Below are 13,606 nucleotides of genomic sequence, written 5' to 3'. Positions count from 1 at the left end.
CCAGCCTTCCCAATTGTCAAGCTCACCCGCCGCCTATGCATTCAGTTTAAACGTTTGAGTAATGCAAGACTCTGAACTTTACGGTGGAGGCTGGGGTGGTGGAGGCAAGCTTTGCCACCAGCAGCATATGTGGCAGCAATTGAAAAGCAGAGATCCAGTATAGGAAGGAGCCGTATTTAAATTGACCGCCTTATTGAGGGAATGAGGTGTGATGGGTGTGTAGGAAGGCGTGGCTGATTGAAAGCAATCAGCAGACTGACATCTGATTACAACTGAGGCGTATATGACTCCTGTGCCCTGCATGAACTAACACGATGCTTCATCTGTGGTGTATAGTGAAAAAGGATGTATAGAACTTGAGGTAGTCCAATGACTGTATCCCAGTTTCACACTGGGATACAGATTTTATATTCACCATGATGTCGGGACCTAATGAATATTAAAAACAAGGAGGAGGCCATACAACAACCAACGTTTTCAACAGTGTAGTCTTCTTAAGGGGTTAAACCCAGGGCTTCAGGACTTCAAGGGTTAAGCCCTGAAGAAGACTACACTGTCGAAACATTGGTTTGAATAAATCTGTATAGCATCGTGGCTTCAAGCTGTGCGGCCTCCTCCTTGTTTTTAACAGTTATTTCTACCGTGGTCAGTACCTAGTCGCTGAGCTTGTAGATCAGCTATTTTTGAGATTTTGTGTAGATGGACTGGTCCAGTTTAAGTCTAAAAGATTTTAAAAAGCACTAGAATCTTATGTCTCTGCATCTTATCTTCATGTCTCTGCTGGAATTAATTTTTTGGGGAGGTGTCAAATTTGTCTGAGTTTTGTAACAAAACTCTTGGCTTTGGACTCAACTGAGTCTCGACTGTAGTAAACCCAAGAAAGCTCCCTTGTGAAAATCCTCCTTATCTTCTGGCATGTGATTAAATCCTCAGATGTCGATGATAAATTACGTGCAGTCAGTAGGTTACGATGAAAAGGTCACATTTAGATGAATGTGATCCCCCCTGACCATGTGTGTTATCTCCCCGGCCCTTTTGAGATAGGCCTCTCTTTATTTGACCTCTGGATTCAAAACTAGACTTACTTCCACTACAAGCGCAGGATATTTCTCATCCAAAAATAGCACTGGGCTTAAAATAATTTCTTTCTCATACACGTGCCATGTGAAAGTGAATGTCAGAGTCCATGTGCAACATGTCTGCTAGAGTTAATGTTTGTATGACGAAGACATTAAGAATGTCTGCGTTTAAAAAAAGTGTTTAATTTCGCTGCCATTTCACATCTGGTCATCGATTCATTGCATATTCCCTTTGGAAAAATGTACGGGTGATTAAGGTCTTCAACGAAACACTGAGTGGACAGAGTTGGCAGAGGAACAGTAGTTTGATTGTGATCTGAATTGGTGTGGTTACATGAGATGATGATGTGTGTATAGATATATATATACATACATATATAAATATATATACCATTTCAGTGAGTTCCATTTAGCCATTTAAGGAATGTAGCCCTCGACGTGCATGAACATAACTTTTCCATAATCGGATGTAAGTTTTCCATAAGATGTCAAGGGAAAGCTTTGGAGGTTTCCAATAATGAGGAACAGAGACCAATGGACTCTGTCTGGGCTGTGGCGCACCTCTGTGACATAAATACACACACATGCGCACACATAATCAGCCATCGATGGAAGCTCAAAATGTATACTTTACACACACACACCCACACACACACACACACACATACAGTAGTCTACTGTACATTCGCACACATATATGCACATAAATGCATGAACATATATATAAGCCTGATTAGACGTACGATGCTGTCCAGCACCGATCTACAAGTTCATACGCTGATCCACGGGCTCGTACACAATCTAGTAAGCTCGCTGAGCAATATAATTATGTGCAGTGCCCACCCATCCACAAAGACAAACAAGTGTGTAGCCACGTGCAAGGAAACACACACACACACACACACACACACACACACACGCACACACACACACACACACACACACACACACACACACACACACACACACACACACACACACACACACACACACACAGCCAAGAAAGTGCTCCTTGTGTGCAAACAAATGACTGCATGTAATATTAGACAGTGACTCTAGTGTACAACCATCCAATAAACAAACACAGTTCAAAGACCTCCACTAACACAAACAGTAAGCACAGCCTGTGTTAGAATGTACTATTATTCAAACACCACAGAATGCCAGCTATATTTTCCATCAAGTCCATTGATCTCTATCTCTGCTCCTCAGGCCGTCTTTCACACTCCATCATCCCCTCCCTAGGTTTTATTGGCAGGTTCATAGCAGCTCTCTCTATTTCTCTCTTTCTCACAGCACACCACTAGGGGCACTGTTTACATCGCAAATGAGCACCACAGAGCAATAGAAACACTTAGAAACTCTGGAGGGCACAAAAAAAATGATAGATTTATGTATGCAATGTTCATAGAACATATTTTGTGTTTCGTATAAAAGAAATCTGTACTTGATCAGAAATCTGATCATATTCATAATGGTTATTCTTTCACTTGAACTTAAGTAAGAATAACCACTTACTAAGTCTAGTGTCCAAACAATGTGCAATTCCTTTGTGTACTTCCCTTGAAATAATATTGTAGAGTACATCAATATGGTACGGCATTGACCTTGGTACACTGGACATTGGCACTCAGGTATTCCCTTTCTTTGTCCACAAACAATACATCTTACAGTTGTCTGCCAGTATTGAGTATGGTCTGTTTTAAACCTAATAATCTGTAGTATGATGGTGTTGCATATCGAAAAGAACAGATTTAGTATTAATTAAGCTTACTATGTCTTAAATGTAACTGGTAAATGGCCTGTATTTCTATACCGTTCTTATCCAAAGCGATTTACTTACTATGTGCATTACATTCACCCATTCATACAACCAAGGGTGGAGGAGGAGTCTGGCATCAAGCCTGGCATCGAGCATGGTATCGAGCCAAGAAGTTACCTTACGTTCCTGATTTATACTTTGCCATATGGTGTCACGTGCCGAAAATAGCCATAGAATCTGATGTGATGCATCATCTTGTGGATGGAAAACTTTCAGCACGTCACACCGGCATGCCACGGAGTATCAATACATAATAAGCATCATTACTTCAAGAACAAACAATATTATCTTACAGTTGTGTTATGGCAAATGTTAAATTACCAGTGGAATGAGCTGCCAACAAATCTGTATCCAGTAAGCAGCCCATGTAAACACTCTGTCACATTACAGTGATTCTATCTTAGTTGCCACACCTTAATGAAGTTACAATACTGTACACAGCTCTTAAGATTTTAACTCTGTGTTGCTGTTGGCACATCCTGATTGGATTACACAGGAACATCCATTGTCTGCACATTTGGGTATTGGCCCCCGGCAGTCGTGATTATAACCCTATTGTTTGATTGTATTGTTGGTGATCTATGAATTTAATACTGTGCTACTGTATAGCTGCCTTTACAGTAGGTCACCCTGGATACTAAGTAAGTAAGACGGGCCATCACAAGTGCATGCAAGTGAAAATCACATAAATTCCAAATAGATTTATCTCTGTATGTGATTCATTAATGAATCTCATTCTCACATAGAACATCTGTTACCCAGTCAATATACACATACACACGGACACTCATGCACTGACCACCTGAGCCTTCAACACACATGCTGACCAGTGAGTTCCTCTCCTCATCCGCCTCCGTATTTTCCTTCCAGGAGGAGTGCGAGGGTGCGGCCTTTTGAACATGGAACTGGTCCCATCCTCCCACCAGAGCTCCAGGTTGTCTTCATAAACAGAGGAAGTGTGTGGTCTGATATCAGCTGCTCTCATCACACGCCCTTGTTTCTTTTTTTTCTTTCCAGGAATGTTCCTCCTTGGACTTATTAAGGCAACAATGAGGCCCCCCGGAAGGCCAATGACCCCGCCTTGGAAAACACAAAGAAATGACCTGCTGGAACATCAGTTCTAGGTGTGTGCGTGTGCGCGTGCGTGCGTGCGTGCGTGCGTGCGTGCGTGTGCGTGTGAGTATGTGTGTGTGTGCATGTACATGTGAAATGTCTTGACCCCTGACCTTTGACCCTGTGTTGGGTCAGCCGCCGACATGCACATGTGGTGCAGCCGTTAGAGTGAGGTCATGCAAGACAGCATTAAAACTCAGCGTCAGGAGCGTATAGGAAAGTAATGTGATCATTTGTGTCACAGTTGTTTTCAGTGCTGTTTTTTTTTAATTCTTTGCGACACCAATACGGGTATTTGGGGGCGTGGCTGAGTCCACCATTGTCTTGGAGGTGCCCGTATCAACATTGAATTTGTGAGACGGATCGGGATCGTATGCATTGATTGATTTTTCTGTCCTAGTGAAAACTGTAGTATGTAGTATCGTAGTGCAGGGACCTGCAATAGGACAAATGAAGATGGCATTTTTTAAGCTCCCGAGCCACAAAAATGAGCCAAGCCAAGAAGATGTTTTCATCTCCAACAACACTCACTTGACATCGATTTCCTTCCCTCTTCACACGTATTAGGGCAGTGATTGTCAACCTATGGGCCGGGGACCACTGCTGGTGGACTGTGAGGATATTGTAATCAGGCCCAAAACAATAGGCAAAACACACAAGATTTGAATATAATATAACAATATCTAGAAACAATTTCATGGTTGTTGTTTTTTTCTTTAAAACCTTGAAAATGTAATTTTTTTCGCTATTGTATTGATTGGTCATTAGAATAAGCATGCTCTGAAACTGCACACGGCCCACCCATTTTCAAGTGGGCCCTGGTCCAGAAAAGGTTGAGAGCCATGATTAGGGCATGACGTCACTGTAGGTGTTTTGAACCTACTGGTGACTCTCTCTCTCTCTCTCTCTCTCTCTCTCTCTCTCTCTCTCTCTCTCTCTATCTCTCTCTCTCCCTCTCTCTCTCTCTCTCTGTGTGGCTGTGCCTGTGCAATGGAAGGTTTCAACACAAGCACGAGGGAAGTTGAAGTAACGGGACTGAGGACCAGAACGAAAACAGCGGCAGAGGGGAAGGAAAGGGAGGAGGTGGCTACGTGAGAATGATTGCCCAGGCGATGAGTACATAATGTAGAATACAAGTCAATGGGAGTTTTGTTTTAAAACAAAGCAGATTCAGTTCAAGATTCAAATAACAGGGTAGAAACATGATGACGATAGCTGAGATATAGAGATTGTTGGTTATTATAGTATGCAAGAACTAAGCTCTTGGGGGTAATTCAGACAGCTGAAATGTTTCCCCACAATGTTCTAATGCTTAATTTATGCTCTGTCACACGATGATGTCGAATGCCGAAAATAGCCGATCGACAATCTCACAATGTGTTGAATCTGCGAGGCATTATGAGCTTGTAGATCAGCTATTTTCTGTGCACAACGCCGTAATACGACAGTAAGCATAAATCATCAGGCTTAATGGTTTTGTGTCGTCCCAATTTGCGACCCCCAAATCTTTGGTCTGAACCGGGCTTCATCCAGAGCCAACAGTGGTTGAGCGTAACATGGCTACTGATGGATACATTGGCCAGGGGAGACATTAAGCTCAGAATGAGGTGCACTCATCCATGCACACGCTGACAGGTTTGTGTTCACTGTAACTGAAACCCTGTTGCCTTCAACACTGCGCCTCCTGTTTACACACACTCTCTAGCAGTCCAGGCCATCCTCTTCACACACTTACACACAACTCACTCACACACACACGCACGCACACACACACACACACACACACACACACACACACACACACACACACACACACACACACACACACACACACACACACACACACACACACACACACACTCTACTACATCTACTTTTAATCACACACAGCCTCACTTGGTAAGAGAGAGAGAGAGAGAGAGAGAGAGAGAAGGGGAGGTTATAATTACGCATGTGAGATGTGGCCTTTAATGAGTGAATGAATTGACTCTGCCTGTTCTAGAAGTGGAGTTGAGTGCATGTTTGCGGAACAAGTTGGAGCATGGGAAAGAAAAAAACAGGGGGGAGGGAAACCGTGCTAAAAATATCCTCTTGGAGACATTTAGGGCAATACCTGTCCTGGAGGTGTGAGAGGACAGGAGAGCAGAGGAGATGAGGAGAGGAGTCTGTATTCTGGGCAGGTAATGAGAGAGGGATGTACTGTATAATAAAATACAAAAAATCATGAGAGTTATTGTGAGACAGATGAAGAGACGTATGAGACAGTGAATGCAAGAGAGAACATGCATGAGAAAGGGAAAGTGAGAGAGAAAGCGGGAGAGAGAATGAGAGAGTGTACATGAGAAGAGGTGAACTCGAGCATAATTATAGAGCCATGGCCTGGCGGTGAGGGAAGTCCTCATCTGGGGAGGAGAGGAGGAGGCGGCTAGTGAGTCAGAGAAGGTCTGTTTGTTTGACCAACCCTGTGGTCCCCTCTCAGCATAGCAACCGCTGCCTGTCGGTCTCACGGCAACCACCGGCCTGCAGGCGGGGAGATTCCACACTGAAACCTAGTAGCCTTTTGATTCACTGAGCAGCAGATACATGGTTCCTGGCCTCGTCGTTACTGAGGCAACTGGCTGGGCTTCCCAGGCCTTGTACAGTAACGTCAAAAGAAACAACTTATTTATCCAGGATAGCTTCTGTGACCTGCTTGATATTCATGCAGTTGCGTGTACTGTAGTCACATCTCAGAGCAGCCAGTTACACCTCCACAGCCTTCTACTGTGAGCCACTGCAATTCTCCACTGGAGCAGTTTTAGCATAGGTGCCCAACAGCATGCATACCAACGGTTGTCAGAAGAGTGATGGAGCGGTACTCCTTCAAAGCTTCCTGGCCAAAAAGGAAAAAATGTTTGAGACCAAAAGAAGAACCAAGTATCCAAGCATAGAGGGCACTCATTTCAATATGAAACTGCCATAGAGTGTCTGCAAACAATGCAGCGCTGTATTTGAGAATCTCCATGCAGCCACGTGCACTGTCTTGAGGGGGGAAATCCCACCCACACAAAATAGCATCACAAAAAAACTGGAGGTTCCCCCTGTTAAATGGAAGCTTTGTACCTTTTTTTTTTTTTTTGCTGTCCAGCCACGGTTATTTTGTGTGAAAGCATCATTCACGTCCCGGGGTCAGATTTCTGTGGAAAACTACCAGGAAGCCGCTGCTACCGAACCAAGATGTCTTATTGGCTCCCGGGCCCATGCAATGGCCACACCCACCATGTGTCTGTCAGGTGTGTGCTCTCACTGCAGTTCCAGGGAGGGTGAGAAGGACTCCTCAGGAATGAGAACACCTCAGAGTCAGCAGGCCTTCGAGCATAGCCAAACTCAGGATGCTGCTGACAAAGACAATAAAAGACAAACTTTGAACCTCACTACATAGATAAAATATTACACTGAACACATCAATTTGTATTGCATTGTACAGTATTCTATTCTGCAGAATGGGTCTTTTCGGGCCAGAACGTTTTACAGGAAAGAAACTTCTCAACCATTCAGCAGAGATTTCATAAGTTGAGAGAAAATGGATGCAATGATAATTCACTGCAGATAAATCTGTCACTGAAACACTAAAATGCATTGCTTGCGACGGTTTCGTCGCATAGTTTCGCGCTTCTCGTTGCCAAGTGATAGTCAGGCACCAGCATTCCTTCACACAAAGAGGAGTGATGGAACGCGAATGCCTCGTAAAAACCGAAAGGAAAAAAGCAGACATCTTTAAACTGTTATTCACCACATTTCAAGAGAACAGTGGTTTGGCAAATTCAGGCCGGTGCAGATGTGAAATTTGAATGATGTGATGAGTTGTGGGGAGTGGAGAGGTGTGTCGCACCCATCCTTTATTTGTGTCAGAGATGAATGGATGAGTAATTTCAGACCATCAAAATCACATTATCCTCCTCACTGGGGAATGTGTAATCATTATCATCATAATAGTAAGTCATAATAAGAGGTCCATTCCAAAATACATTTAATTATGGCTGCAACTATTATTTCTTAGTGATAATTCTATCAACTACCTTTTTTGATTAATTGAATAATTGAGATGAGCGTTGTTGGGCTAAATTATTTTCATATTTTTTTTAATAGACAAATATTTATATTTTTTTCAACTTAATCAACTGACGCACTGAATGTCTGTGTGTCTGTGGGGGCTGTAGGCATCGGCTTCACTAGTGAAATGGGTCGAGTTAGCCAATCAGGGACGCCGAATCGGCGTCCCTGATTGGCTAACCCGACCCATTTCACTAGTGAACTTGCATAGACTTGAAACTTGCTTGACATAGGTAACATCAAAACAAAAGTTATTTTATTGTTGTTTCAATGCATATTGTAGGATTGATTGATTTGAAAAGGCAAATTTACAGAAGCAATTCAAATACCTTATTAACCATGAAGTGAGGTTTATCCAATGATGCAATTATTCAGTTAAGTTCTGTAACATTTCCATCACTATGGAGAAAATGTGTAAATGTCAAAAAAAAAAAAAAAAGCTATTCATGGAAATATGAGTTTAATATATGACCAAAGCTTTGAATAGACGATGACATGTATTGACGGTTTAGTCTTTCAAGATATTGTCAAGGTCTTTCCAAGAAGTCAGAGTAAGTAAGTCAGAGTGGCTTATTGTCGATGCCGGCCGAGAATGTCCCCTTTTCAATGCGCTATACCCCTTGAAGATGGATTGATGAGGTGGAGGGCAACACCTACCATCAGCTACGAGCACGTATCACTTAGTTGGCAAACTCAGACCTTGAGATCCAAAGGCAAGTGCTCTACCAACTGAGCCACCCGGAGACAATCAATGATGAAATGACTTGGAATTTGGAAAAAGTAGTCCATGCATTTATCTTCAGTGGAATAGGCTCTATATGCACAGTAGCCATATTGGAAAGACATTGGGCCTCTCCCAACTTCCTTCACAGGTGTTACCAATGATACTAATGAAGGCTTTGTTCCATTTAGTGTAGCACAGTAGTTCTCAAACCTTTTAATTTCAAGGACCCCCATAACTCTGAGAGTGTACAAATGGAACCAAATGGACCCTTTGTACACTCTCAGAGTTACAAACCTTTTAAGGGGCCATTTAAGGAACCATGAGTGTTTCCAGTGAGTCAACATGCACAATATCAGCACCCTGACTCTGTTGGAACAGAGCCTTCATTAGTATCATTGGTAACACCTGTGAAGGAAGTAAGAGGAGGCCCAATTTCTCTCCAACATGGCTGCTGTACATAGAGCCTATTGACTACTGTAGACCTGTAGTGTCCTTACAGGACTCCCTAAAAATCAGATGGACAGCTGCAGTTCATTCTGAACACTGCTTGAGTCCGAACGAATACCAAGTAAGTGGAACCATCCAGACTTCTCAGGTCATCTGGGACAGGTCTGCTTTCTGAACCCAGAGTCAGAAATAAATGTGGAGAAAAAGTTTTTATGCACCACATATTTGGAACAAACTCCCAAAACACTGTATTTTCCGTTCTTTTAAATCAAAGCTGAAGACCTTTCTCTTTTCTGCTGCCTTTTATTGAGCTTGTTTAATAATTTCTTCTACATTTTAATTTGATTCTGTTATTTTATTTTAACGTATTCGTATTTTTAATTGTATTCAAATGTCCTTTTATAATGTTTCTGTATCTTGATGTCTTAATGCATAGTGTTTTGTGTAAAGCACTTTACATACACAACAACCTGCCTTGTTGTTGAAATGTGCCATGCAAATAAACTTGCCATGCCTTATACTTACTTCAGAGTCTCCTGTCCTCCATTATGTGAAGGAACATAGAAATATATTAGTGATTCTAATCTTGGACTGCTGAGGGAGGGATTTTTGACCTGTTTGTCAAGCCATGAAAACAGTGTTTGTCTTTTCAACAGTGGCCTGAGAAACATCAACCATTAAGCTCTCACTCATGAGGAAAACCAAACATTCCAGACTCTCACTTTTCCATTTGTAACACACTATGAGTAAAGTGGTTAAAATGTGTGTGTGTGTGTGTGTGTGTGTGTGTGTGTGTGTGTGTGTGTGTGTGTGTGCGTGTGCGTGTGCGTGTGCGCGTGCGTGCGTGCGTGCGTGAGTGTGTGTGTGAGAGAGTGTGTGTGCGTGGGTGTGTGCGTGTGTGTGCGCGTGCGTGCGTGCGTGTGTGTGTGTGTGCGTGTGCGTGTGTGTGTGTGTGTGTTTTCACACGCTATCATGGAATGAAACAGGTCCGATATAACTCCAGTCTGATAACTGTGTGGTTTTCTATGCGCATGCGTGTCATGCCATGTGTGTGCATATATGTGTGGGCTTATCCACATTGCTTAAGATAACAGTGGCTTCAGTCTAGTTAGAGCAGAGTAGCCTAGTAGAGCCACTGTGTTGCATCCATAGGGACACTATTGGACACCAAAAGCAAATCATGGACAGTGGTGCCTGTGGATGTTTCAGTGGTTTTGAACTCTGATTCTAATCCCTCAGCTGGACTGGGATCAAATCCCAACAGAGCCTCTCCTCACACCTTCAGTGTGTCCCTCTGAACTGCCTATTAAAGACATGGAAGACTGAAGATGAGTGGCTAGAGAGACTATACACTAGACTAGACTATATGTGTCGCAGTGTCCTTGAGCAAGACCATTAACCCCTAACTGCTCCACCCGAGCGCTCATCATAACCATCTGAGCAGCCATCAGCAGGGTGAAGCTTAAACTCAATTTCCCCCACAGAAGTAACAAAGGTCTCCCCTCCACCGCGTAGAGTCTAAGATTACTGCCTAATCTTGCTATTGATAGTACAGTATTTGTGCAGTTCATGAATGAGGTCACACAAATGCTATGTTCAGTTTGTGGATGAACCGCTTACCTCGGGGCTGTTTCTGCAGCGAGTTGCACTGGGCACGGTTAAGATTCTGTTTTGTGATATGTATGTACATACTGTACATACATATAGGTTTACAAACAGTGTTCTAGACAGCTCAGCCCTCAGATACACCGTTATAAAAGGCTAAATTAAACGCTGATTGAACTGCTTCCGCTCTCTTCTTATAGAAATCATATTTAACATTCAGAAATCATTTTAATACTCATATTGCATACATTTAAACTCTTATGAAAGCACTTATTGTGCCACACAAGGGGACATTGAGGGCATTTGACTCATCCAGTTTATCTTCTGGCACCAGCCAACCAAATACAAAGAGATATGGAACATTGGTGAAGCAACATTCCATTTCTGATGTCCCCAGCATTGTGAAAGTCAACAGCAATCCACAGAGCTGTTTCATAAACACTTTGCGAATTATTTTAATGTGCACAAAGGTTGATCTGTGGTGTTGCTACCACAGATCACACACATGCTACAGCAAAGACTGAGAAATGGGAAGTTTGTGAGTTTAGTTTATTGAATTCTGTCAAAGTCAACGCAGGTAATTTCCTCAAAGGTGCAACACTTCAATGTGTAGGTTCATGCCTCTGTGATTGGTCAGAAGCAACTAACTAACAAACGAACTAACTAATTAACTAACTAAATAAACTAGAAAAGTGCGCTCCTTTGAGCGCAGGTCTCCGCCAGGCCGGGTTACCTACCCAAGGTTGTGTTGCTTGTGACCTTTTATAGTGACACCATGAGGCCGATTTGAAACATTTGGGTTGGCAGATCTTCCTTGGGAATGTGCGTGCAAAGTTTCACGCCAATCAGACACTGTGTTCATGATTTGTGGCATTTTTAATCACAGAGATGAGGTGTACCAATTTGGGTGAGTTTTAGACGAAATATGTAGAAGTAGTACAAAACAGACTCACAGGAGTGAAAACGTAATGCCTCGCCTTTGGCCTTCCGGCCTTGGCGGGGATAATAAATATGACATTGGTGAAGCCTCTATAAAAATAAGTTCATGTGTGAGTATATATTATTATACTGAATATACTGCATATTTTCGGAAAAGCTCTCAATGAATCATCATCATTAAGCCAAGCATCATGTCAGCCTTGACAACACATATATAATTTAGAAACTGAACCTTGTCCTTGTCATTCCTTTTCATTCTTTCATTCTGTTATCTACAGAATGGAAAACAGAACGAGGTGCCAGTTGCTGAATCAATCTGTCATTCATGGGTGACTCCACCAGAAGAAACATTTGTACCAGTGCCTTCTATTCATGACCCAACTGCTGTCCCACATACCTTCCTATGCCGTCATCAAGGGTTCACTCACGCTCCATCCACAAAATCTCTTTAAAGAGGGGGAAAAACATCACTGTCTTCCACCTGGTTTGAGCCAACACTCAATGCTTTCGTGAATGATTTCTCACCCGCCATGCGTGACAGGAAATTACACCTCCTTGGCATGAGCCGTGAAATCTCGGAGAGTTGAAATTACGGGGTTTGTCAATGAAAGATCAGAGGGAATGAAATTAAAATAACATCACTAATATGTTCTCCTCAGCGCTCATATGTGATGTGCTGGAAGGCTCCCAGACTCAATATTAACTAGAAAAAGTGCTCCTCGGAGCACAAGTCTCCGCCAGGTCAGCTAGGTTATTATGGCCTCCTGGTGGCGCTATAATAGGCCAATGTGAAAAGGGTGCCATTTCTTCTTAGGCCTTGCACGGCAATCGGACACTGAATTCATGAGTTGAGGCATTTTGTTCCAAAAATGTGGTTTGGTAAATTAGACCAGCTGGTGGCGCTATAACAGGCCAATGTGAAAAGGGTGGCATTTCTTCCTCGGCCTAGTGGGAATGTGTGTGCAAAACTTCACAGAAATCGCACACTGCGTTCATGATTTGAGGAATTTTGTTCAAAACGGACCTATCCTGCAAACTTTAGAAGCCAATGTTAGCCAAGTAGAATAATCGGACACATCCATCTTGATCACATGACTTTTCAAAACTCAGCCTCCTGGTGGCGGCGCTCTAAAAGGCATATGTGAAAAATGCACGGCAAAGGTTTTTCCTTGGCCTCTAAGGAGTGTGCATGCGAAGTTGCACGCAGATCGGTGCAGTTATAGCTAAAAACGTGAATCGGCCTGTTATAGCGCCACCATGATGCTGATTTGAAAGTTTTCAAGTGACAATTCTTCCTGGGCCAAGTGGGAATGTACGTGGAAAATTGCACGGAAAGTGCATGCTGCGTTCATGATTTGAGGCATTTTGTTCAAAATGAACCAATCCTGCTAACTTTGAAAGCCAATCTTAGCCAATCAGGATGGAATATGGAAAATCGGACAGATCCGTGTTGATCACATGGCTATAGAGATACTGTGTACCGATTTGTGTGTTATTTGGAGAAAATCTGTTGGAGTAACATTAAAAAATGTGTTTTGCAAAAGTCGGCCTCATGGTGGCGCTATGACAGGCTGATCTGAAAAATGTGGGGCAGAGGTTCTGCTGTGGCATCCAGGGAGTGTGTGTGTGCAGTTTCACAGCGATCGGGCCAACGGTGACGGAGATTAGCTGGTCGCAGACAGAAGGACGGACGGACGGACGGACGGACACACGGACGGACGGACGGACGGAGGGTAAAACATACTCTCTCGCCATGCCTATCGGCCTGGCGGAGACAATAAGGAT

At 43.0% G+C, this 13,606-nt stretch overlaps 1 long non-coding RNA gene across 1 annotated transcript in view; it reads left to right on the top strand.

Annotated features, from left to right (window-relative positions):
• The window catches only part of LOC311047397, a 36,575-nt gene extending 32,025 nt beyond the window's left edge, over positions 1-4,550 (top strand). The window contains exon 3 of the long non-coding RNA XR_014600979.1: positions 3,919-4,550. This is a non-coding gene — a long non-coding RNA (uncharacterized lncRNA). The remainder of the gene's footprint in view (positions 1-3,918) is intronic.
• The last annotated feature ends 9,056 nt before the right edge of the window (positions 4,551-13,606 follow it).

Source organism: Gymnoscopelus microlampas (genome assembly GCF_963454915.1).
Source record: "Gymnoscopelus microlampas genome assembly, chromosome: 6".
In the NCBI taxonomy this organism is placed as follows: domain Eukaryota; kingdom Metazoa; phylum Chordata; class Actinopteri; order Myctophiformes; family Myctophidae; genus Gymnoscopelus; species Gymnoscopelus microlampas.
This window is presented reverse-complemented; position numbering and strand designations above follow the sequence as displayed.